The sequence below is a fragment of the Nipponia nippon genome, unplaced genomic scaffold (assembly GCF_047370975.1).
Source record: "Nipponia nippon isolate SJK-2023a ecotype South Korea unplaced genomic scaffold, ASM4737097v1 scaffold_12, whole genome shotgun sequence".
Lineage (NCBI taxonomy): Eukaryota > Metazoa > Chordata > Aves > Pelecaniformes > Threskiornithidae > Nipponia > Nipponia nippon.
The window spans coordinates 19,735,281-19,760,243 of NW_028262313.1; the positions used below are offsets into that span (position 1 = coordinate 19,735,281).

Below are 24,963 nucleotides of genomic sequence, written 5' to 3' on the forward strand. Positions count from 1 at the left end.
GTACTTGTTCATAGACACAGCGCCTAGCTTGTTTCCTAGGTAAAGAAATAAATTTAAATGGTACTATGAAGGAATCACTTTGAAAAACTATGCCATTGTGTTCTAAATTTATGGTAACTCAGTAATTTCCAGACCATATATTCTCATCTGAAAATGAAAAAAAAAAAAAAAATTGTTTCTAATTGGCAGTCTTGCAAACCCAAAGTCAAATAGGCTCTCTCTGGCTCACAGTTCATAAATAATAAAAATTTTGCTTTTAAAGTGTAATTAACAGTTCTGTAAATGTCTTAACCGGAATCCAGCTCCTTCTTCCCATTGGTATGTTGGTTTTGCAAAGCTAACAGGAATAAAATGTAATAAAAACAACGAGGTACACATATGTAAGAGGATGTCACTTTTATGTAGTCACTTTTAGAAGTGCCGTTCATGTTTTACTGTTCTTAACCTGGCTGATTTCATTGGCAAAATGAAACCTTTTATGGAAATATGAAAAGCAATTAAACAAAAATGAGTTATTTCCAGAATCCAAATATTTTTTCAGTGTTGGCAGTAAAAAGAGTGCTTAGTGTGCAACACCTTGAGTAGGATGTGTATGTCAGGTATCGAACTGATTACAGCACAATCGCTGAGAAGAGGACAAAAGAATGATCCTACAGTTCAGCATCAAGGGGTTTTGTGCTTTATGAAGTGAGCAGTTTGTACCAAAAGTAACAAATATTTCTCTTTCATGGGTAGAAGGCAGTAATATATGCGATCATATCTATTTTCATAGTAAAACTCATCATTTAGCCCCATTTCCCTATAGCCATGGTGCAAGGTGTGTCCATTGTAGCAGTGCAAAAAAAGGAAACTGCAGATGGCTTTGTATAATGTCTTTTCATTTTTCTTCGGATTATCTGTTTTACAGAGCTGAAGGTGCTATTTTGTGGTATAAATTGGTAATATCACCACGATATTAGCTATCGACATATCTGCTACCTCAGCTAGCCACTAGGGTTAAATAATCATCTTCAGCTTCAATATGCTTTCTTGGTATCCTCCTTAAGAACAGAGCTGCATATCATCAAGTAAATATTAATACTTGGTTTCTCAGTTTGTGTTAGAATTTGAAGTCAGTAATATGCTAGTTTTGTTGTTTGATTGGGTTTTGTTCCATAACACTGGATCTAGCCCTTTATTTCTAGACATTTATACATAAAAATATTTGTACATTTGTTTATGAAAAGTACCATATGTATTGATTAGGGTTAGGTTTTGACATAGAATCTGTGTAGGTAAATTTGGTTTTGTGGATAGATGACAAATGAAACTATGCATATTATTAGCGATAACATGTTTACCGTTTCTGATGGTTTTACATTATCTATGGTAGGCAAAGCTGGATTACACCTTTAATGAGGGGGTCAAATGATCAACTAGGATTTCTGTGACAAATAGATATTAGCTATTTCCATGACCTCTTCATGTATCTAGGCAAATATTACTCAAAGCAAAGGCATGGGTTGATGGAATTTTTGATAGCCTATACTGAAGTCATATCAATGGATTTCAGTATGCTTAATATGCACGGTTGATCTGTCATAATCCATGGATCTGTTCTGCTACCAAGACCTGAAAGTAAAAGTAATCACTTTAATTTTGTATCTTGCAAAGGCATGAGGGCAACAGGATCTTCATATGTGTGTCAGACAGTTATTTAAAGATATTGCTGAAATGGTGTGACGCTATATATTTTATCTGATCACTTAAAAGGTGAACTGGAACCAGAAAATCCAACATTCACAGGTGGAGGTGCTCTTTAAGTTTATATTAAATCATAAGAAATATAAATAGGAGAGAAGGAAACAGACTTTATGAGCTGAAGAAAGCTGGTAAGAAAGCTGAAGAAAGGGTTTCAGTCTTATCAGTGTTTAAGGGGAAAAAAAAGATGTGCTGGATGGCAGAGCTTTAAAGCAAAAGTGTGAGCACAGATAGCTTTTTAGTGATCAGAGAAAATGCCAGAATTTTTTTTTTACCTCATATGCATAACAAGGAAAACTGAAGAGAGGTTGTTGGAAAATAAGACCCCTGGGATGCATGTAAAAACACAAAAGCTTAGAACTCAAAACAGAGCCTTAGGGAATTCAAAAATGCACAAGGAAGATAATAAAAATGGAATTATTTATGGTCACTAATTGAGAGCATTGACAGGGGGACTAGAAAAATCCTAACACACTCCATAAAGATTGCATTTTGTGGAAATTCTTCCGAGAGATTCAGTCCTGAAAAAAATCTGTTGCCTGAGAGGATATGAAAACATGTAGCAAAGATCACCATGTTGATATATAACCACAATCAGTGTGAAGATCCTTTGAAATCACTTAACCATCATTTTTAGTAATAACAAGAGATAACAGAAAACTATGAGACAAATTGATATAATTTTTCTTTTTGTATGATACATTTGCATGCTATGTAGAAAAAGGTAGTCAGGTTTTTCAGGCTGTAACTAGACAAACACTGCCCCCAACAAAGTTTCTGTAATCCTCTGCTGCTATCCAAGCAACCCTTTTGTCTGCTTTGCCAGCTTGTCTCTTCACATACCTTGCAAGATTTATTCTACCCTGTCTGAAAACCATAAAAGACCCCTCAATATTTTGAATGTTCTAAAAATGGGTTTGTCTACTTATTTTTGATACAGCAATCAGGCCATTTCCTTTTTTTTTTGTATATATGATGGTTTATATCTTTGGGGTTTTATTTAGTTTGAAATAATTCATGAAAAAGAGTTAAGTCAGCTTGCGTAACCGTCTTGATCCTAAAAACTGCTGATCCCTTGTCCCCTGCCTCCATGAATATGCAATGACTAAGTTATAAGAAAGATCAATTTGGCTACATTTTGTCCTCTAGCCATGCTGTTCATGGCTGATCACTTCTTCCCCATTCTGACGTGGCCTTGATATACCCAATAAGCGTAACGCTCTGGGCTCTGGCTTGGCTTTTCTTCTGAATTACGCCATAATTCCAACAGGAAGTCACTGATAATAAGGGATTTCCAGCTGGAAGGCTCAATAGCTAATTTAATTTAGATTAATATAAGTGCTAAGCTGTGATGGTGCTGCTCCAAAATCCTGCCATGTAAAATAATTACAATACGCTATAAAAAGATAGGCTTTTAGCATCATTTTTTGACTAGGGAAGAGAATAGAGCACCATACTGGTCATACCAAGAAGCGCTAGTACAGAAAACAAGGTCTCACAAATGGAAGGTCTCATCTTATTTTTGAAAAGATACCAGCAACATGTCTTTAAAACAGAAGAGAATAATAGAACTGTAACAGAAAGCCCTATTTGCTCTCCCTGAAGAAGGATTTATTTTGAACCCTGATCCACCTCATACAAGTAATGTCAACTGTTACTTGCTTGACCCAGAAAATAAAAGCATTCATTATAACTCTCTGGAAATTCAAACACACATAGCAAATGACCTTCTCTAAGACTTTCTTTGCTAGTTTTAATTGAGAGACCTAGTATTGTGTTCCTTACATCCTCTTGGCATGTGTGGTTTATAACTGGATAATAATAATAAAATGAAATTAGAAAATATCTGAAAGCTAGGTTCTAAGGCTGCTCTCAAATTGAGCTTTATTAAAGAGTCTGAGGGCATGGAATAAGCTGGCAGGGTGTGATTAAAGCGATTTCCATAAAAATGTACGTGGCATTGGCTTTGAACCTGGGGTTGTTCAGTGGGAGCAGACCCCTTCGTTTCAACAGGAGTGAAGAGAGCCTTTGCCAGAACGAAGGGAGAGGAGAGCTAAAACCAGCAGCACGTGATGAGGGTACACGCGATGTACTAGCCAGTAGTCCTGGATATTCCTGTGTGTAATGAAAAAGCAAGAGTGAGTTCAGCAAGAGACCACAAGACAAGAGTAGCTTTCTCACTCAGAACAACACCCAAGATTTTAAAAACAATTAAAAATTGGAGAGCTCAGTCTTAATCATATGATCCATTCTTTTGAAAGCTCCATTGGAGTAGTTCTGCAGCTCTTTCAAACTTTTAATCACAGAAACAGGGATACCAACATCTAATTTTTGTTTTTAAAAAGTGCAAAAAGATAAGGTTTTTATATAAGTGCTTTCTCGTATCTCTAACATGGTCCCAAATTAAATAACATAGGTGTTAGGTGAGCAGCCCATACACACTGAATTGTACAAAAAATATATATGAGCAGAAGAATGCCAAGAAATTGCTCCTGAAAATAAAATAGCACAGTCTACAGAAGAATTTTCTATTATGTCTACTTATCTTTTTCAGATCCATACTAAGCAGTAGAATAGGATAAAGAAAAGGTAAGGTATGGAATAATGTATCAGGACTCCGAGTATTAACTGTGGGAAGAAGTAAGGCTTCACAGTGCAGTGAAAGCCTTTAATAAATTTCCAATCTCTAAATTAAATTAATAGCCATGGGAGGAAACTGGAAGATAAACATATTTAAGAAATTGAGATTTTTATATAGAACTTGAAAAGGGATAGTAGAACACAGAGAAACAGCAGTGTTGGATTGGTATTGTTTCTTGATTATTTGCTACTCTTCATACTTTTAATATTTTGTAGTATCGAATCTTGAGCATGTAAGATGGGGAAAAGTTGTGGCAATCAGCCTTGTTCTATGTGAACCTTTTATAATCTCATATCAGTCTCTCTCTTGTGCTGCTGAAGAGATCAATAGATGTTGCCTGCTGAGGATGTTATCTTTGGTACCAACTTTTTAATTAACTCTCGTCCTGAGCTCAAAGAGCAATGTTTCACAGTAAAAAGTCTTCATGTACAAAGCAGATCTGACATTTATCAATTACGCCTCATGGTATCCGGTAGAGTGATCAAACAACGGGGAGCGGGAGTGCCGTTTGTTTTCCAGTGATGACAGAATAACACAGAGGCCCAGATCAAATACATTTGCATCACTCTGGACCCTTTTTGAACATGTGTACCAATCATTTTGTGAAGAATACTCTGTTGACACTAAAGAGAAAACATCAATACTGAGATCACATTGTGTATACTAGACACGATAGAAAAGGTAAAAAATTTAGTGTAGTTTTAATTTAAGTTGCTGTCTTCATCAAAAGTCAATGAAAAAAACAAAGCACCTTCACTTCCTCACTGCTATGACTATGCATTGAGGTTTGTTTTGCTCTCCCTTGGACATCAGGGAGGCGTTTTCCAGAAGATGAAGCTTTCTTTGGGCATCTGCGTACCAGCGCGCAGGTCTATGCATTTGGCTTCCTCCTTTGCTTTTCAGGCTAAAATCTAATTTATCAGAAGTGAATCAGGTGCAGTACATGAATCTATATGGCATTTTTTCCTTAGGGAGAGCACTCATCCAGACTGGCAATCTTGTGAAAGTGTTTTCTTTTTACTGCCATCTCTGAGCAGTAGAGCTATTCTGTGCTGCAAGAGGGAGACCCAACGCTGTCGGTAAGCTCCTCCACAGCTCACACCAGAGTCCTTGAATATATGTCTGAACAACTCTCAGCCTGCCAGATAATTCTTACTTTCTGTTTATTAGTAATTCTTAGGATGTTTCCAGAGACAGTACAGAATTGATATATTCTGTAAAAACAAAACAGAGTCCTAAAAATTTTAAATCTACAGCTTTCTAAAATTTCAAATGAAAATGTATTACTTCATATTCCTTCTGTATCTGCATTGTTTTTTACTTTGATTGTAGTAGTGGTTACTGACTATTTGACTATTTCACTTGAACAGTGTTGACACATCATGACAATAGTCAAACTAATGTTTTTTAAAAAAACAAGGACAGCTCCTTTTTAGTACTGAGTATAAGTGTTCTTATTTGTGTAAGGGGCTTTTACAGGATATCTAGAGAGAATTTCTCTCCCTCTCTTTTGAGATCTCATATATTGAAAAACTGTTGAGGTTTCAACAGTCACTATGTTTTAGGAAGACCTCCTAAAGACATCTTAATTCCCAAATCCCCTTGAGAGCCTGTGCACTTTTCAGCAACAAAGCTTCTGCCTCTGTTACTACTGTTTATTTTTGTCGAAGGAGACACTAACATCAAGAAACAAATGGCGATCTCTCCCAGCAGTCTTATTCTATTAAGGACAGCTGTTATTGTGTCTGCAGCAGTGTACAAAGCATAGGATATAATTTTTTGCTGTGGTCCACTGATTGCTTTGTTCATCTCCGCTGGTGACAGATTAGCTTTGCAGCACATCCATAGGTCACCAACCACCCTTTTTGTATTTGTAGTGGTCAGTACTGTGAAGAAAGATTTTAAATTGAAAATAACACTTTCTTTTGTTGTCTTGTATTTTGGAGACCCAGAACTCTGTAGCAGAGGTGCCATAGGTCACACTAAAGATACGCCAGCAAGGCTACGTGCAAGAGCTTCTACAGTAGCACCAGTCTCTCATTATACCTGCTGTCAGCTGGTTCTATCTGGCCATGACATTTATAAAATTCTTTTCATAAAAAATTTAAGGTTAAAAAGTGTTAAGAAAAAGTACACTGTCATGGTTTACTAATGAAAGAAGGAAAGGTTATTTTATTATCAAATGTACAAAGGAAAGCACTTTTCTTCATCTTAGCTGAATGTTTTCTTCATAAAATGCAAAAGCCCTTATCTTTTATATTTCATTTTGATCAGGTTTTTCTGAAATAGTTCTAATTAAATACTCTTTTAAAACTTATTACTGAATCATCAAAGATGTATTTTAGAACAAGATAAGAGATTTAAATTCTTTACAGACTCTGTAAGATGCTCTTTGCAAAAACACCTTAAAACAAACCTGTGTTTTCAAGGAAGGAGATGGCATATGTTGACAAAAATTGAGAAAATGAAATAATGGTGGTGACTCTAGTTCCAACAAATGGACAGATTCATTTTTCATTTCTTTAGAAGGACAAAGTTACAGAAGTGGTGAAGCACAGTGAGGTCCTTTGTTTTGGTTCATGGAATGTGTGCTGCTCCAGGACCCAGACCAACCCAAAGCACCACCAGTGAGGCAGGATTGGTGTATCTCTGGCCTGATACAGAAATCTGTCTTACTTCCTTCATGTCTCTTCCAAATGGAGTTATTTATCTTTCTGCTAGTCATCAGGAGAGAAACACCCATCATCCCTTTCATTGTTGGGACCAACTTTTAAAACGGAAGAGAAGCTGTGGAGTTTTTAAAATTAAAGAGACTGCTAATTATAAGCATTTTACATGGATTATATTGTCAGTCAAGCAAATTTTTCTAGACAAGCAAACTGATTCCAAGAAGGAAGAGCCCCATAAACAAATGCATAGGGGTGCATAGAGCACTAACTTAGAATCTAGGAGGTGGATTCTGCTGCTTTTTCCCAGTGTATTAATTTGGTTCCTTCCTCTGTCTTTGTTTCCCCCTTCTGCCTTGCCAGCAGCACCAGCTCTTGGAGGTAGGACCCGTCCCGTCTTATATATATATGAAATGTATTGCACAGGGCAGCACCAGTGTCGGCTAAATTTCAAGACACAAAAAACCAAGGAGGATAAATCAGTAACTGGATCTAAGGTTATAAATAAGTTACTCTTTGGCTTAGATAAATAGACTAAAAATATAGCACCACACTTGCTGCAACAAAATGGTTTCAAATTAGTTAAAAACACAAGCTAAAACTAAAATGTGGTCCTTTAGATTCAACCAGGCTGTTCCAGCTGAAATGATGTACATTGTTTCTGCACAAGATCCACTCAAAACATGGCCATACTTCGTATTCTGACCAGTTATCGGGGCTTTGGAAAGAACTTTCCTCTTCATTTCTTGAGTAACAGGAAGGTTAAGCCTCTGTTATTGAGGATTTTTTCTTTTTTTTTTTTAAATTATCCATCTCATGAGTTATGGCATAGAAATCTTCTGGGTGAACCTCATTTTTCTTTTGGAGTCCTGACTGGGGCAAGCAAGCAATTCCTGTCTCTTGTCTTCATTCCGTCTGTCTCAATGACAGAGCCAGAACCTTGGAAAGAATTACAGTTGATAAGTATGCCTTCATAAATGAAGTGCTTAAAATTGAGAAAAAAATGCTGTGCCTGAGCTAATTTATTCCTAGTCTTAAGTATGTTCTAGCCCTCCTTACCTTTCAAGTAATCTGAGAACTTTTGCCAAATATGTTTTGATAGTAATAAATGAAGGCTTCTTTGGGAGATGGATACTGCTCATCTCCAGATATGTTCAGAGTGAACGAGCATTCAAGTATATCTTGTATCCTTGCCAAAATACCATTCCAATACAGCTTGCCAAAAAAGTCCCAGAGAACAGTTCTTTATCTTCTTGAGAGCCAAAAAATGAGTCTGTATTGTGGGATAGACTTACTTATCAGCAGTATAATTCAGCTTTCTTGGCCCATACGTCATTCAAGGTAGAACCTAATGGATACTACTGCCAAAAATTGTTAACAGCTTTCTTGTGGTGTTGATAGCTGCTCATGCACCTCATCAATTCTGTCCTGCTATCTGAAAGGAGAGGAACAGTCTTACAAGAATATGAAGATCCTTTGCTGGGACTGATGTGGAAGAGGATTTTGAAAGCACTGTATACTTTATTTCTATAAAACAACAAAGAGAAGAAAATATGGATTATCAATATACCCAAGGCATCACACACTGAAAGTTAAATTAGCAGCACAGCAAAAATGGCTTTTGTACAACCTGCAAGCTTTGATAGAAAGGGGAGAGGTAGTTCACGGAGCTTGCGCTGACTGACTACGCTTTGCAAGCCACTCTGGTTTCCTCGTAGTTTTTCCAGTTCTGGGAGGAACACAGTGCAATGCTATTCGTTTTAAACTGAGGAACGTAACCATAATATTTATGAGTATAAGAAAAAAAGGCAGTTCTCTGTCTTTGAAATTTTCAGATTTTGTTAAAAACTTTTATCTGCAGTGTGAGCCTAGTTTGCCATGGTTACGTTTTTCCAGTCCTGATTTTTTGTTAGCCAGAAACAAATTCCTTAGTGGAAAACATCTTCCAGCTACATTGTTGTTGTGTGCTGAGCACACTCTAAGTTCCTGTTTGATCTTAATTTTGGATTTAAAATTAAAACTTTGCACCCTCTTGCGTCCATGCATTTCCTACCATCGTTTAAGTTACAAATACACTGAAGTAGGAGAACTTATTAAAAAAAGCTATTTCTGTTACTATTGTTGATAATGTACTGTAGCTTCTCTATAGCCGAGTTCCTTCTAAGAAGCAAGTAGTTTGGATCATTTGTGTCCTGGTGCTATGATGTCAAATGATTCTTTAGCCATCTCTAATGAGTATCTCTAATTGTAATCTCTTCCAAAAGTTAGTTTACTCAAAAACTCTGGCAAAACTGAACAAGATTATGTGATGTTTTGATCACCTTCTACAAGCTTTATAGTATCATGAAGAAATCATTATGAGATAACACTGAGAAAAAGCAAATCTGCTTTCCTGTACTGGATTTGCAAATAGCCTTCGAGGTACGGTTGGGCTCTGGATGCCTGGATAGGCACACAACTGAAATTCAACAGAAATTGCAAACTGTCTGCAAACAGTTCTAATATTCACTTCAGAGCAGACACCAGTGAGTTCCAGAGAAGATTTTAGTACTGCAGTATCTGTTCAGATGAAATGACAGAAAACCTTGAGTCTGCTTGAATAAGGATACACGTGAACACTTTTGTGGCAAGCCTTCCAGCATTTTCTGAAAAGGAATCCAAATCTGTCTCTGCACCGCTACGGATTCTATGGATGTTACGACCAAGAACTATTTTATCTTACATCCAATTTTTGTGTTGGTCAAGATGTTTTCAATCCTTCTTTTTAAGAGTTACCCAGTTTGTATTAACGTTTCAGACTGACTCATTACTTTTGTTTCCAACCCATTTTTTTTTAGCAGTCGTCAGAATCTGTTGAGTAATTATTTCTGCAGTTTCATCAGGAACTTCAGTGATACTCAGCAATTTCTTCTATAGAGTTTTGAAAGTATTCTGTTCAGAAAGAACTGTAACATGCAAAAGATTCTTTGGGCCATGGCAAGCACATTTTTACTAATGTGTTTGCACTTTGTGCCTGAACAAGAAAATGTCTTGTCAGCAAGCTTTTTTCTATAGGTTTTCTTTTCTGACCTACAGACCAAATACTCTGGCTGTGATACAGCATGTGGTATTCTAATGTTTTTTCTTGCGTATTTAAATCATTCTGTGTCTTTAAAGATTTTTATTTTAGAGAAATAATCATCCAAATTTCGGGACGCAAAAGTAATCGATCTGATTTGTGCTTATAAGTGTTCCCCAGCTGTTTCATCACCCCAGGTAACAGAAAATAGAAATGTTACACAGCCTGCAGAATTCAGAAATTTCCTTCTTAGTAGTCCTCAAATACTGGAAATACTTTTGAAATTGTTTCCTGAAATGACACTTCTTTTTCTTGGACCATGTGGGAATGCTTTGTATGCTAAATTAACCCAGCAATCTCAAGAAATTTTTCACCTTTTTTTTTTTTTTTTTTTTTTTTTTTTCTGGAAATCCTGCCTCAGGCAGTCCAGTGGGGTGAAGCCCAGGAAGACATTTTTAAATCTCTTTTAAACGCCCTAATTCTGTTTAGATATGAACCTCTTTCCAAGCTCTACTGAAATACAGTATTTTAAAGTCCTCATGTTGACTGTACTTATGTTGTTTCAGTATCAAGTCAATGGCAAAATATTCATTAACTTTGGGGTGATGAGCAGTCCCTAACAGTGGAAGTAGACTGTAGCATGTGACTTACGTCCGCTTGCAACTAAGCACTGTAATTGACGTTCTGAATAACGAGGATTGTAACTGATTCGTCGTCAAAGTGAATGCAAGTAAAAATACAAACACAGCATAATCACTGAATATTTCACCACCAGAAAAAAATTTAGATCTTCGCAAAGAATTAATTCTTCAGTCTTTGACTTCCACTTTTTTGCAATTATTTCAGTCACTGCTGAAATGCACCCATGCAGCACAGTAGTTTTAGGGAGGAAGTGAAGAAGAAAACTTTTTCCAATTGAAGCTGCAGGACCAATTTTGATAGTAATTATCTGAGGTTGGGTCAGCTCACTGGATGTTATTATCTCCTGCCAAACTAAAAATGAAATTTATGAAAAATGAAACCTGTAATGATCCTAAGTGGTTAGACCCTAGTAATGGAAGTCATCCAGAAATACAGATCTTCCTGCTGCAGAAGCTGTCATTTGGTGGCATTTCTTCTGAGTTGCTCTGAAGGGAAGAATTCCAGTTAAAGATATATTAATACCATGTGAATATCATTTTCCAGCACCGTTGACTCTCATCCTATTAGGAATCCTGAATGTAGCCCATCACCATGTAGGCTGCAGGTGTCAGACGGGATGGGGGAAAGGAGAAGCATGGCAGACCATTGGTCACTGAGCGATGCAATCGCAGGCATAGGTCTCTCGGTTCTTTGAAAGCTCATGTTTGTTTGTGGCAGTATACCTACAACTGAGTATATTGCTTGTTTTAAGTATCCTTTTAAATTACTTACAGGCTTAATGGATTAGACTTGAAAATGCTTTCCGCTATCATGCCTATTGAAAAGTCATGTTCACACTCTTCATTCTTGCTTTAGTCTCTTCAGGAATCCCATCAATTTTCTTGATGTGTGGTGTTCTATCTGAGGTATTCCTGCATACGTGTAAAGCTCTGCATTTGTCCTTTTTGGTCTCAGAGATATTTTAGATACTTAGACTCTAGCTGAGTCTCTTTTAAACTTTCCTTGTTGAGATAAACAGTCCGAGCATTTAAATCTTTCATTCAGGTGGGTTTCCCAGTTCTTTAATCATTGTTATGGCTCTCTACTAATCCTTGCTGGTCCCCGTGGTCCTGAGGTGAAAGCCATTGTGATTTCCTGCACCTCTCAGTTCAAGAACTTGTGACCAGTGAAAAGAGATTGTATTTCAACATCCCTGCGATCTCAGTCTCATGGAATAGCCCGGGGCCAGGAGTAGACAGCTGTAAATAGAGAAGCCTTTGGACCACTTTTATTTGTGATGGAAATTGGCCCATCTTCCAATAGACGTGGATCTAGTCTTTCGAGCAACTCTTGATTTTTGTGGCATGCATAATTCGACTAAACCATATAGTATCCTCAAATTATTCTAAACGAAGTTCTCGTAAATTTTATTCAGAAAAGTTTCAGGATTTAGCTCTGTGTAATATAGCTATCGAGTGATACAGTGTGTGTTTCAACATAAAGCAGAAATGTCTCACAAATACTAATACCTAAGAATCAGAGGAAGTCTTTGTTCATTGAATTCTCAGAGGTCTTGGCACATCTGGACTTATGTCTCGTGTCGAGCTGTCTTTCACATATCTGATTTAGAAACTGCAGTAGATCAGAACTGGGGAAAGTATATCCGGCTTTCATCACTGCCTTGTCAATATAAGGAGAAGCGACATGACAATAACACGTCCCAGCATGTTTGTTAGGGATTCTTCACCCATGAAATTTATAATCCTTTCAAACACAGAAACTGTACCATTTTAAAGGAGCTTTGTAGGGCTCATGAAAATTAAATGCAGAAAATATGGAGCAAGTGGAAAATAACGTAGCTTCCGTATCGCTTCGTGATTTGCTTTAATTGCAGGAGAATGTTTTAGCTGAAGAAGTAAACCCTTTTCTGTTCTTACTAAATAAAACAATACCTGGCTTCTATATGTTTTCAGCTATTTTGAGCAATTGTGTGCAAAGTTTTGGTGTAAACACGTTTACTTGAATGAGTGTCTCCGTCTATTTACTTATAGAGGATTCCCAATAGTATTTACTTTAATAGCTGTACTTCTGGTTAAATTGGTGATTTACATGAAAACACATTTTTGAAAACAAATTACTGTGTTGGATACTACAGTTCACCAACAGAAACAATACAGTTCATTTAATGTCACTGTCGATTTCTGCTGTCAGCAGTATGAAAGAACATAGGACATCTTAGTAGATATTTATATGTAGTTGTAGTAATGTCATTTTGGTTTTGTATATAGTAATAGGTCCAAAATATGTATTAAGTATTTACACTTTCATAATATTTATAAAAGCAATGAATTTGGCATATCCATGTCAAAATACATCTACATTTATTTAATTTAAATATATATGTTTCGTTTGGCACAGACAACTTTAGTGAGGCAAAATGGTGACCAGAGCTTTCAGATGAATTCTCGCTATCACAGTTACAGTCCTCCCATTGGTCCTTGGATCTCATTTCTCAGTGCAGCCCTGGGAAGATGCTCCACCAGGTCCCTCCATGACCCACAGCTGCAATAATGAATGCAGTGACTCTTTCACGTGGCCTCTAGAAGGGGCAGAGTTAAGGTTGCTTCAGATTTTATCCTGACAGTACACCTTCTACTTTTTCAGACATATCAATCTGAAGTGCTCTAATTCTTCACTCTCTGTTTTTCAGATGCTTGAGTGACAGTGAACTTTACTTCCTAGAAGCACAGAACACTGTCAATAACCTGACTATGTGCATGATAGGTTTTGTCATTCGAATGATAAGAAAACCTTTTCCTGCGCTAGTTCTCTTATCACTGTTCCACTGTTACAATAAACTCATTTTCAATGACTGCCTTTAAGGTGCTGGTTTTGACTTTGTTGGTCATTGCCATAGGAGCGTGGCCAACAAATATCCAGGCATGGCAGCAGCTTAAGGTACGGCTTTCCAAGAGCAACAGTGAATCATTTAGGTCATTTATCATTTGCCACCAATCACCTTTTTCTATAGTATTTTATAGTATTCAGATTAGTTCTTTAGCCCAGTTCCGTTCTCTCAAGACAAGACAGATTTATTTATTTAAAATGTATGTATGCGAGTTTCTTAAATTATGTGATGGGCTGGAGCTGCACCAACATAATCTTATCAGCATTCGGTATCACTGGCTTTAGAAAGAAAATAAGCAAATGCATGATAATGAGATGAGATAAAAATTCAATCAGAAGAATAAAATATTTTTGTGATTGTTTTATTCATTTTCTTTCTCACACAATTCCCTCTCCTAAAACACCCTGTCTTAAGCAGCTACTTTTTGGCATATGTTCCAAACCATATAAAACCTGGCACACATGAGTGGACGATTTTTATATTACTAGTGAGGACTGGATATACTTTCACTTTAATCTGAATTGGAAATCGCTCAAGTAAAGAATGACAACGTTGTCTCCAGAGATACTGATGTAAATAGAAAGGTATTTCAGAGCATAGTCTTTTATTTTTACTTTTTATTCATAACTGGTAAGGAACTGTAAATAACTTCACAAGGGATGTTGCTGATTAGAATTAAAAGGGGAAAAATACAGAAGTTACAGAAAATTGGAAAAGTTCTGAAGAAGTTCCCCGTTTAGCCATTTCTTGCACCTTTTCTTCTTTTTAAGGAAAGAATTAGAGTTAAAATTTCAGTAAAAGATGTTTTTTCTAAGTTGACACTTTTTTCCTTATTTTTTCTCTCATTTTATTACTCCTCTTTTTATGGAAGTAAAAGAGGGAGACATCCAGTGAGCTTTGCTCTCAGTGCGTAGTTCAACTCCTTCGGTAGGTCATTTTCTATATATCCTTTTTTCTTTATTCTTACATGTTGCTACATGCTTTCTCACCAGATTTGTTGGGAGGAGAGCTAACAACAGATGTCAGAATCAATGAGCCCGTGTGCTTGACAAATAGATAGATATTGAACAGTTTGCTCACTGGCTCTTGTAGCTGCAGCTTTGTAAATATGCAGACTTGCAGCTTTGGGAGGCGGGGGGTGTGTGTCATAGGTAGTTTCATAAACCTGTGGAAGAACTTTTCAAGGAAGAGCGTCTTAATTATACTACATCCATTATGTTTTTATTAAATATTAACTAGAGACCACTACAAAGGACAACCTGATATTTTTCAGTTATATATATATATATATATCAGATATATATCAACTATATACTAGTTTTGGAATTCTTTATACTTCCTCTTGTAGTCTGTTTTCCATCAGCAGACTATGAAAAACTTTTATGTGCTGTTTAAGCTTCACGAGATTCCTCTGAGGTAGATAAAACGTGGAACATTATCTTTCTTGAATACAAATGTATTAGAAGGTATGTATCCCGTATTTTCTGAATCATAGCTTTTACTTTTTACAAAAAGTTCATGTATGGTTTTAGTCAGAGTCAGGATTCCTGCTTAGGTAATAAAGTCGCAGCATGTATCCATATATTGGGTGCTTAAACTCCTTTCAAAACTTAACGTGCTTATGTCATTTAGATATCTTGATATTATTTTTATGTGTATGCACATGCATGTATACACATGTACACATACTGTTTTGGCGTTACTCACACTGCTTGTTTTGGCTTATTTAGGCATTAGCAAAGGTAAGTACAGAGCACCTAGTTTTTAATTTAAGCTTAAACTCTTTGCAGTAAACAGAGAGGGATGGGTGCATAGGGCATGATTCAGGCTACAACTGAATTCTGAAGCAGTTGAATTGCTTGCTGTGCTCTTGGATCCTTGTGCTGATTGCTGAGATTCAGCGTTTGGCCAGGCCACACCATGGTTCCCTTCCAGCTCATGTGCAGAGAATACGTTCCATGTAAAATGACAAGTAAATAGGGTTTTCATCTATGTTTGGCATTAGCATGCAGAGGAATGGTCACTTCGAAGTAAGTCCCGCATCCTACAATTTAGACATAGTCTCCAAAATAAAACACCTTATTCGATACTATGCATACCTCTTCCTTATGACTTAGAAATAGCCACAGCTGCCTTCTCCAGAGCAGTTGTTTCCTTGTGTAGTAGAAACTTCAGCTGTAGAAAGCTTGACCTCTTTGTCATTTCTATCCAGAGAAACCAAAATGTCCATGCTTTTGTACTAAAGAACATTCCTTTACACCTGCAACTTCAAAAATTGTAGCAAATGTTGATGTAGGATCCAAAAATGTTTCCGTATGTTTTGTATTTCATTGCATTTCTTAAAGCTATATAACTGCAGGGTATGGACAAACAATATTAGCCGCTCCTTGGCCAGAAGTGTCTATACAGTGCTTTTATAGTTGGGGTCTTTTGCTCATCATCTTCTATAGCTTCAACCATGAACCAGTTACTGTCATAGAACACTCCTTGCTGTATAAATAACAAAACACATATGGAATCATATAGCTCAGGTAACTGATACTAGGCAAAAGTAAAGCATCAAAGGAGCATTTTTGATGTGTAAATACCTACTTTGAATTTCCCTGGTTGTATTCCTGATCGTTTTGATGAAACTAATCTGAAAAAAACTCTGAAAGAATACAGAATAATTGGAAATAATGTATTAGTTCTCAATCGTTAGCATATTAGTAAGACATACATATGTAAATATCCTCATAGAAGAGCCAGGGAACATTTTTAGTTAGTCTTTTTAAAATTCCACTTTCTGAACTTGTTGCAAGTACAAAGCTAGTTCTTTTGTAGTTTGAGCCATAAGTATTAGATTTTATATGCAACCATAATGTTTAGGAATATACACTGTTGTGATCTATCAGGATTTCTGTAGTTACCGAAACAGAGATTTGAGCATCCTTAGGTTTGGGTATATTTTCTGCTGTGTACTGTATTTATGATAACTCTTGTACCTTTCTTGATAATGATCTGAAACTTTGAAGCCTTCTCAGATCCTGTACTTCTCTTATAATTCAGGTTGATGTTTTTATAGTACTTATATTCTGCATGTCCGTTGTAGAGATAGCAAACAGAACACCAATGGTCTACAAACATCCAAAATGTGTGCAAAGTGATCAAATTGTGTCCAGAAATTAATCAATGGCTGAATTAACCTTTTGGACATGAGTTAAAATTGTCCTCAAACTACTTAGAAGTGTGTGGGGTTTTATTATTTTTGAAGTGATGCTTAACTTGGTTATCTTGCTACAAATAGGAAAAAAAAAAGTTTAAACTTCAAGAGTCCCGATATGGAGAAGAATTCCAAATGGAGACAAATTCATCTTCTGCAGTAGAGAGTGATCATGTTTGTTCTCTGAAAGATCTGCATTTTGTATCCTCAACTCTTTTCAACTGTAGTATGCATAGCTCTTCTCTCTAGTTCAGTTGAGCTTAGTATAGAATACAAAAGACTCAGGTGAATTTAGCAAAGACAAAAAGTGATGGTTTGCTGATCTTAAAGAAGGGCAGCATTTCTAGAAGGGCATAAGAAGCTCCCAGCATAACAGAGAAGTGATCTTAAGTCCTTTAGTTTTTAATATATTGGTTTTATATGTACTCACTAAAAAAGAAAGATCCAAAAAGCTGTAACTAGGACTGTAATCACAAATGTAATAGAATTTACAGTTAAATATATAATGGCCATATCTCATTTTGCATTAGTACAGTGGCTTTCATCTAAAAAGAAAATACCAAATGTGCTAGGCAAAGGATACACCGTGCCAATACAGTGAGTCATGCTTTATGCACTCAATGTGTGCATCACCTTGAGTATTATAAAAATCTATAAAACTGTCAACAAGTTATGCTTTAGCATCATTCCTGAAAGTGGCATCCTTATTTCTGAACTGTGTTCCCAGCGATTCCAGTCAGTACCCCAGTGACGTGACATCCCTGGAAATATCATGTCCTGAGGACTGGCAGAGAACAACTGCAGGCACCAGAGATATTCGATGAATATATTACAGTTCCAAAATACTGGCATATTACTTGCGCTTGCATGTGCAATGTAAAGTTACTCTAGCTGAAAGTTCCTTAGAAATTCAGGATTCATAAGCATTTTAAAACAAAGCATAAATTAGCCTTAAACAATATGGAAAATGTATTGTGGGCTAGTAAGTAGTACCCATTATTTTCTCTTTCACTAATTAAAACCAAAGCCTGACCCAAGCATAACACAATATTAATTCTCCAGGAATCTTCCAATTTCAGAGAGTTAAAATTTTTCAGGGTTCAATGGTAACTCCTGCAAATTAACGGAAAATTATTTTATTTTCTGTTCATAGATGGTCTCCATTAAATTCATGCTCATAAAACGTCCACTTCATATGTGGTGTTTTCTTGCCCTTTCCCAGTCCTGTGGTGTAGAGACTGCTCATGAATTTCAAACAGTCGTGTTAGAATAATCTTTTAATATCAGTTGTAAATGCCATTAGATTGAACTAGGTGTCTTAATAACAACTCCCTCCCATGAGTGCTGTAAGTTTTAAAGAGGAAATTAATCTCTTTTTAGCTTTACACAAACAGTTTAGCAAAAACAATGCAACTGCAAATAGACTTTAAGAGATAACCACTGACTTTTGTGGGACCTAAGGTCTCAGCACCTGGGCTCTCAATGTTGTCCATGTCAGAAATCCTGGTAATAATTTAATCTTTAGAAGTCAGAATAGGAAGTAAGGTATTTCTGAAGATATTCTAGCCACTTTGAGACTCCTCAAAAACTGTGCTGATTTACAGAAATATCTCTATGAAGCTTTCAAAACATCCAAATAATATGCCTTTTATTACAGGCAAAGACATGTAAGAGCATAATTGATGGTTTGTCCTTATTACTGTTTATCAGGTTAAACAGGCCCAGCTGATCAGCGTCACTGCAGTTACAGCAGGGATGCAGTTGGTCTGGAGCGTCTCATAGTTGAGCCATCAATCATTATCTGCTTTATGAGGGGGTAAAAAATGAACAGTTACAGATGAAACCAGGTTTTGAGCTTTACTCTTTCTGGGGCTGCAACTTTGTCTAACAAGATGCCTTCTCTAATAAGAACAGCTAAGAAGTACTTAGGTACATAAGCCAGTAAAGAGGAGAGGTAGCTGTGTTAAATAAGCATGTCTGCTGGATGCTTTTATATGTGTGTATATATATATATCTGTATATATATATCTGTATCTGTATGTGAAAAATAAGCAGGCTTCCTGAAGCCTTGTAGTATAGAATTATAATTTATGGAACTAGATTTGTGATGTTTTTGTAATACTTCATCTGTGGTACTTTCCTCTGAAGCTAATTAATTTCTAGACTTTTATTCATAAGCAAATCTAGCTAATAAAATACCATGTCAAAATAGTCAGTTTTTCAAGTAATCTGTTTTTAAACATCCAAGCAGACAGAAAAACCTAAAAGGTGCGCTGTTAAAGTAAATGTATTAAGTCTTCAGTCTGAGTAGCATAGTATTACAATAATAGATAGAGGTAGAGTATCTATTCAATGCAGTGTTGTGTCCCAGAAGGTAATATAAGAAAGAGGAGTGTCATTCATGTCATTCAAAATGATTTGAAGATTCCCCACATTTTTTATGATTTCAAATGAGTCAATGCGTCTCGCAGTGCTGTTAGAATGTAAGCGTTCTCTAGATCATTGAACTCACTGTATGTTTCCATTGTTTAGTCTAGAATATTTGAATATATTTTTTTCTTCACTGTCTTTGTGAATATCTAAGTTATTTAATTATTATAAGTAACCGGGACTCCACCAATGTTGATAGGACTACAGGTTTGGGACCTGTCTCTTCATATATTGATGTACTTTTAAGAATAACATTACATTTGCAACATACATACCAGACCAGAAAATTAGGCCACTACCTCTAGACTGCTATGCTATTTTTTATTCTTTTCTAGTATTTCTTGCTCTAGCTATTGCAGAGTATAGCTTTGGGGGATGTGGAGTTTCTATATACCTTTTGAAGAAATGAGCACAAATTTGAGATGCAACCTGTTACTACCTGTTCAACATGATTTCTGAGAGGCAAAAAGCCTGACTGTGCTTTACAACTTTGATTTGTGAATCAATTATTTTTATCTAGCTTGAAGTACTTTCACCAGCTTCAAATTCGTATAATATATTATGATACTATGAAAAACTACAAGCCTTGGTTATTAGCACCTCGTAAATGTTGACGAAGTTCCATATTTATGTTATTCAAAGTATTCAAATTTTTATATTTTTAACGTATTATAAAAGGGCAAGAAAACACATGATGGAAATTTTCTGGCTCATTAGTCCATCTTTGGCATGATTCAGAAGACTTAAAGTCCAATTTAGTCAGTCTCTGGGGTAAAAAAGTATAACTCGTGAAATGCAAAGGAGTACATTAGTTTTAATTTGTCTGTAATGGTAATGGGGTTGGTATGTTCAGAGTTCTCTGTCCATTCATCAATAGACAACCTCCACAAACCAGCATCTCCTCTCATTTTTCTTCCACAAAGGTGCTACAGCTTCATTTTGGACAAAGTATAATTGATTGCATTTGGGCAAGACTTTTTGTAAGATTAGTTACATTTTTAATCAAAATGACATGGGGGTACCAGTGTAACATGCAAAGAAGTTCTTTGTGTTGGAAGGATTCGTTGCTCAAGAACAGCCGCGAATGCACAGCCTTCTGCTGTACTTTCTTACCCCACAATTATTGAGATACTTCCGTAGAAACATAAGGCCTGTTTATGAAGGTGATGGCTGGATCAGTTAAAAGATTTGGAAACCTGAAAATGTAGTTCGATGCCTAACCTCTTAAGTGCTTGGCCTTAGAGTGAAAGCCTAATATCCTGTATATTAAGGCTTAAGATATCTGTGTGGTACATGGGGAGTGTTAGGTTATGTCTAAGCAAATTAAGTTCAATACTTTTTATTCCAGTCACTGGACACTTTATCCCCAAAAGGAGAGATTAGAATTCAGGGTATCTTATATTCTATTCCTCTGTGTAGGAATCAGAGTTTGAATCAAGAATGTACACAAAGCTTTTAAAACTTCAAAGGAACAGGATGAAAATGTGGCTAATACTACATCTTAAGTATGTAGGCTCCCTTGTGTAAGGTTAATTCCACTAACTCCTCTGTGAAGAGGATAATGTATGTTCAAGAGCTGGAACTGGCACAGGGTTGGAAGTGGTACCCAACGCTAGATAGAGTTTCTTATATTCCCTGTGCCAATGTGCCCCTGCTTCAAAACACGTTCAGATGAGCATAGTTTAGTGGCTGATCAACAGCTATTAAATGGATAAAAGATTGGCAATCACAGTCGAAGTTTTGAACAAATATTTTATTGTTTCACCTTTAAAGATCTCAGATTTTGAGACTTCCATGCCTGCATGTGAATTTATCTTTGTCACAGAGTGGGAATTCCAGGATCTCCTGTGTGCTGGGAAGTGTGCTGTTCTTCCACTGATTAGTTAATTATTCACTTGGGCCTTCTCCAGCTGAGTACCCTGATATGCATGAATATAAACAAAATAGTTTCCACCAGGTGTCAGCCCCTTAGAATAATGAATAGCAAAATAAATTAAGGTGTTGTTACTGGTGTAGTTTTTTTCAAAGACGACGAAGAGAAATATCTCTAGCAATTAGATTGTTAAAATGGTATTTAAATAGGCTGGATGTGTGGAGGGCTTTGCAATTTAGAATGATTATATAAAAATAATGAAACTTGCTTTTTTTCAGTCCTCTGTGAAATGGAATAATCAGCACTCTCCTGAACAAACCGTATTATTTTCCCATGTCTTTTCATTACTGCATTTGAAGTTATGATTCATATATCATGGTGATTCATAGCTTAGCCTTATGAAGTAGAGGTTTATTTTTAGAGTGTTACCTTAAATTAGTATGACTAATAAGTGATTTTGAGGTACAGTGATTTCAGTGGTTCTGCATCTACTTGTTAGAATTTAATGTGTTTATGTATGACTTACTCTGACACTTTGCAGTAGGTTTTCCAGGGAGTAGGTGACTGCTGGGTGTTAACCATGATATATTAGAATCTTTAAACTCATGAATTATTAGGCCTAAAACAAAATGTGCTTTACTGCTCAGTTGAGAAACATCTTTGCATCTGACATCTGTTATGCAGCAACAGGGGTCACATTCATACCTTCACCATGTGCTATATCATCTCAGAGGCCTTGGGTAATGGTTTAGCATGTGGTAGAGCTCCTCACTTGCTGTTGGGACATCAGATGGCACCAAAACAGTTTGTCACATAATTTGCAGAAGGGAGGAAGCTCTTTGGAGCTATCTGCAATGTGAATGTAAATAGAATTAACTCTCAAAGACTGGAAGATTGTACTAAACTGGAATTCTTCAAGATGTGTGATATGAAAGTGTATTCATTTCCTCCTCTTTCCTACACAGTTTTTCCAGATTTGAGATTCAATATCTGTGGCCAAAGGAAAATTTAAATGGTCTTGGATATTTTACTCCTTATGTACCTTTGGGACAAGCATGATGGAGCAAGGGCGTGTGTATACTCTGTCGGATTTTTGCGAAGAGATGTTTCCCAGACCAGACTGATAGGTCATAAAAAAACATCCATATGAAGAACTCCAATTACTGGTAAGAAAGCTTTTTCTTCCCCCCCCCCCCCCCCCCCATATTTTATACTTTCTGGATCCAATTCTGTTCATACCCCCCTGCCAAAAAAAATGAAAAAAGAAAAAAAAAAAAAAGATATCAGTAAGGAAACCCAGGAGGGATCTCTGAAAATTACCTTAATGCTTGAAATCTTGTTTGAAGACCATTTGACTTCTGAGTATTTGTATTAAAGAGCAGTTGAAGAGAATTTGTCAGCGCCATCAAGATGAAATATATTTTTTGGATTTTAACAATTTTTTATATAGGTTGTTATATATTGTGAAATATTGAATAGTTAGTGAAACTGATATTTAACTTATAAGTCCCTTAAAAATTTCAGACTAAAAAATTCACCTAAGTCTATTCTTAAATTAATTTCAGGCATTGTTCCTTGTAGAGCTTTTCTGTTTCTCTTTGTGGACAGATAATTGCTGCTGTCGCCCCTCTCCTCTTGGTAAAGTGGATATTATGAGCTTCAGTGCAATCAATATCTAGAAATAGAGAAAAATTGCAAGGTTAGGGGATTTTTCTTCTTCTTAGACTAATTCTTCTCCTTAAACTGTTAAAATGTGTGTATGGCTGACATTTTGCTCTAGACTTAGTACCTGTGTCTTAAAAAATATAACAGACACAAAAAGCTCCTGGAACATGAGGTCATGGGCTGTCATTTCCTTTAAAGGGCAAGAGTGTGTTTGTTTTATGAGGATAGTTTCTATCAGGGGACTTAACAGCCTTTCATACTCCTCCTTCAAGGTTATGCTTTCCCTACAGAGTGTTTGTAAGGGCCTGCAGGTGATAGGTAGTGCCAAGGGAAGTAGTTTCATTTCTAGTTTTGACAGCCGTCTGCTGCATTACTTAAAATAAAGACCATAAAGAGCAGGTCACATTTGTTTTCCAAAAGCATCCTAGTTTCTTTGCTGTATTTGGTTTGGTGTTGAAGGACCCTGCATCCATGATCAGTGGAGTTGGGGGTAATGTTGGGAAGTTGTAGGAGAGATTTGCTTCAAATCTGCCTGGCCCATCTGCAGGATGGCTCAGTACACTTGCTTCTTTCTGCACAGTGGAGGACATGTTGAAGCACGAACTTCATAGATTAATACAGCATTTTTTATGACTGCATGTAAGCCCACTCAAGCTTTGTCTTGAGTTGAGGTTTTCAATCACTTTCTTCTAATCGAAAGCCTTGATGGTATTTCAGTAATAAATCTTTCCTATGTTTAAAATACCTCGTGACTGCACCCCCAGGGCACTGCATTGCTCTGCTCTGGACCAGGGACACCCAAGGGCCCCTGCCTGCTTTGCCAGACATCCTTGCTCTGCTCTCTAAAGCCTGCCTGATGCTGCCTGCATGGCGTGGCTGCAGGCATGGCTGCCATGGAGGCAGTAGGCATCAGAAGAGTCGCAGGTTCTGTGCAGAGAAGCTACATGGAATTCTGCGCTGCCAGGGGAGATGCTGAATTGCAGAGGGAAGAACGCGATGGCCTGGAGCCATCCAGGTGTGGGCTTTGCACCAACAGGAGGTGGGTGCTTTTTCCATCGCCATGCTCCAATGTCCTTTTACTTACCTCCTCTCACTGGGCACACTCATAAGCTTATAATCTTAAGGGTGGACAAGTTAAAAACACTCCACAATGCAGCTGAGTGAGCCATATCTGAAAGACATGTAAACTCATTAATTTGACACTGGTTCCGGAAAATAAGCCTCTGTTAGTAATACTGGTCTTTATTAATCTGAGCACAGTAGTGTTCTAATGAAGCAGTGTCGTTTCTAGATGCACACTGGTTCACTTGGCAAGTTATTGGAGCATCAGCAGAGCAAGCAAAAGGTAGTATATATGCTGATGGAACAACTGTAGTGCGAATATGCACTTTGTATATGTATCTGAAAATCCTACTCAGTCATCAGCAAGGAAATTGTTCCCCATGCTTGATTTAATGTGGCCATTTCCCATAATATAGGCAGAATAGTTTGGTAAAGAGGAAAGACCCTTTTATGAGTATTCTGCGTATTCTGCATTGCATGCACCTCATGCCACTTTTACAACTGAGACTGGGATTTTGGGGGGATTGTAAAATCATAAATGAAGTCAAACCGCGTATCTAGAATGAACAGTTAACCTGAGCACCGCTGGTGCTTGTAGTCCCATTGCTTACCCAGGAGTAAGGTAAACAGTGTTTTCCTCTAACAGTGGAATTGCTTCAAGAATGCTTTTTCAAGCTTTTATTTATTGTATTCACCTCAGGATCATGAATAAAACAAACAGTAAAAGATGCAACGCTGTTCTCACAATAAGGTCAAATAATATAGAGTGAAATCCAATGCTCTGCAGGAGGCCAACACAAGTCATACACCCCAATTAAGCCATCAAAGTAGATTTAAGTGGAATTTATTTGGTGTATAAGATTTGAACTATGAGTTTCACCTTTAGAGAGGCAGTCTACAAAGAACAAATGCTGGGCTTGAACTTGTCCCCAAATAAATCAATGTTATCCTGCTGATACCACAGGAAAAAATGACTTCTAGAGTCAAGTCGCTTGACTCTTGTTTGTAAATACCTATTTCTAAACCTTTGGAAAAGTATTTCAGCACAGAAAATAAGGAGAACACATTCCTGTCTTGGTCTTATGGCTTTTGTGAAT

The 24,963-nt window shown here is 36.8% G+C and overlaps 1 long non-coding RNA gene across 1 annotated transcript in view; it reads left to right on the forward strand.

Moving 5' to 3' along the window:
• Positions 1-22,234, forward strand: part of LOC148056737 (uncharacterized) — a 288,773-nt gene extending 266,539 nt beyond the window's left edge. The window contains exon 4 of the long non-coding RNA XR_015702657.1: positions 22,105-22,234. This is a non-coding gene — a long non-coding RNA (uncharacterized LOC148056737). The remainder of the gene's footprint in view (positions 1-22,104) is intronic.
• The last annotated feature ends 2,729 nt before the right edge of the window (positions 22,235-24,963 follow it).